The sequence below is a fragment of the Leptinotarsa decemlineata genome, unplaced genomic scaffold (assembly GCF_025532065.1).
Source record: "Leptinotarsa decemlineata unplaced genomic scaffold, Ldec_3_MD MMD2_tig00078363_RagTag_RagTag, whole genome shotgun sequence".
Classification (NCBI taxonomy): Eukaryota; Metazoa; Arthropoda; class Insecta; order Coleoptera; family Chrysomelidae; genus Leptinotarsa; species Leptinotarsa decemlineata.
In genome coordinates this window covers 775488-777774 of record NW_027412728.1, presented here as the reverse complement: position 1 = coordinate 777774, position 2287 = coordinate 775488, and the positions used below count along the sequence as shown (strand labels likewise).

General features: G+C 32.1%; 1 long non-coding RNA gene across 1 annotated transcript; it reads right to left on the bottom strand.

Moving 5' to 3' along the window:
- Positions 1-217: 217 nt before the first annotated feature.
- On the bottom strand, positions 218-743 carry LOC141487081 (uncharacterized). The gene is made up of 3 exons (XR_012468190.1): positions 549-743; positions 411-494; positions 218-354 (listed from the first exon to the last, which is right to left on the bottom strand). It is a non-coding gene; the product is annotated as an uncharacterized lncRNA (long non-coding RNA).
- Between the last annotated feature and the right edge of the window lie 1544 nt (positions 744-2287).

The following is a 2287-nucleotide window of genomic DNA, read 5'->3' as shown; positions in this document are numbered from 1 at the left end:
ACCATTAATTTCCAAATTGACTATACCACTTAAAACGCAATCACTATTTCATTCTTGAAATTCAGATAATGATGGTTGTCAAATAAAATCGAAAATATTTTTTTAAAATTTCATTCATTCAATTATGTTTTCGGTTGACAAGCAAAATGTTTCATTTATTCAGGAGTGATCTGCATCATTTCGTTACATTCGTAATACATAGCAAGATCTTGACGATGAGATTGATGCCACTCGAGACTCCACGGGCAAAAACAAAATGTCACTCCACAACGTTTACATATGATTGATGAATGAGGTGTATCAATAGGCAGTAATGTGGGTGGAGCGGGGGACATCGTCACAGTTTTTGGACAGCTGAAATTATTCACAATGAAATTTTTCGATACTGAAAATAGTTTTGAACAACTCACAAAATATTTAGACATGATTCATCAATTAGTTGTGACTGTTGGTTCAGGTTGTTCTCATATTCCGAAGGTTGAGATGGTTCAGATCTAAAGACAAAGTCAATATTGAATTTCAGTTGTGAAAGAAATGAATCAACTTACTCAATCACTTCTTTCTTTATTTCCATTGAATTTAATACCTCCACAGGTATTGAAATGTTTTTGGGCATATCAGATAAGTCTAAATCACTATAAAAAATCTTAATTAGAAACACGGTAAACATTAACCAAAATACATACTTGTCCAACAAATACCCTAATAGATTCCGAGCACGAGTAAAACTCTGAATTTTTTTGGAAATGTATTGCCAAAATAAAAGTCTTGCTCCTTTCAATCTTTTCTTTTACTAAATAGTCAGGTATTTCAATACTACTTGGCATGTCATCTAAATCAATATCACTGTAAAATTCAAAAACCATAAAACACACAACAAATACATTTGAGTATACATATTTTTCTTCCAAATACGTCCAAAAACACATTAGGTGAGTGTATCTTTGTTTTGATTGCAATATAATTCCAAAATTTTGCAGTTTCATTATCAATAAAAAATTTCACATTTTTTTTATCACTCATTGTTACAGCTTTTAAAATACTAACTGTTGTCGACTCGAAGTGAAAACTGACAATTGATTGTAAACGTAAAAGAACATGTATTAAATAGTTGACAGAAGCATGGATGGGAGAATTTTGTGGTAGATAATTGAAATAAGATTTTTCTGGTAATGACTAAACTGGAAAATTTATTTTGATACTGGTTTTGATAACGAGTTTGCAAAAGAAAATTGTGTTTTTAGATAAGATCATATTCGATGATGTAGCTTGTGATGGTCAGCAAAAAAATCGTGAATATTATTCCATGGGTCGGCATAAGGACATTGATGTTATTTATTTGTGTCATACATATTACAAGATACCTAAAGAACTTATACGTGTGCCGAATGTTGGCGTGATAAGTATGGAAGTATTGTCAGGGAATGTGATATGAATAAAGGGCGATATTGAAAAGGCTTCGACAAGTACATAAGTGTGTGTGAATAGAGATGGAAACGCAATTCGTCAATATGAAACCACTCAGTAAAGAAGTCGATGTTGTGCGCAAAAACAAAATTAATAAAATCTCAAAAAAGTATAAGAAAAAAGTATCTAGCTCTGAAATTGGGAAAGTGAATGATCCGAACGAGTTATGCGACAAACGCTTGGTATAGGTAACGATAGCAATGATGTTGGTTCCAGCATTCTACAAACCTACGCCATCGATACTCATCATTGGATATATAATGATAAGCCTTTTGAGTATGTATATTGGGATGATTCAAACGTGTTATGCAATAGATTAAAGCTGCTTATAGCTTCGAAAGATGCTGGAAATACGTCACATGACAATGAATTTACAGCTATATTCGATGAACTCAGAGAAGCCGACAATATTTCAGTAATAAATCATCCATAAATGACATGTTTTGCATTCCAAAAATATAATGCGATAAATAATGTAGAACTGATGTGAAAATCGCACCAAGAAAAAGTCAAAAATTTGATATGTTCGAATGTACAGTTTTGTCAAAACTCTCGCATCGAAAAAAACCTATTTTTCAAACCATCATTTCGTGCAAAAACCCATATGATTTGCATTGTAACACGCTATGAAAAATAATGCAAAAAACGACGCGAAAATCTTGTCAGAAAAATGCCAAAAATTTTATGCGTTAAAACGTTCATTTTCGCCCCAAAAAACGTATCAAAAATTCAACAAAAATTCAATGCGTTGAAAGGACCAGTTTTGAACACCCTAATGACGTTAAAAAACGCATATTTTTGGAATCATATCGATGTGTGC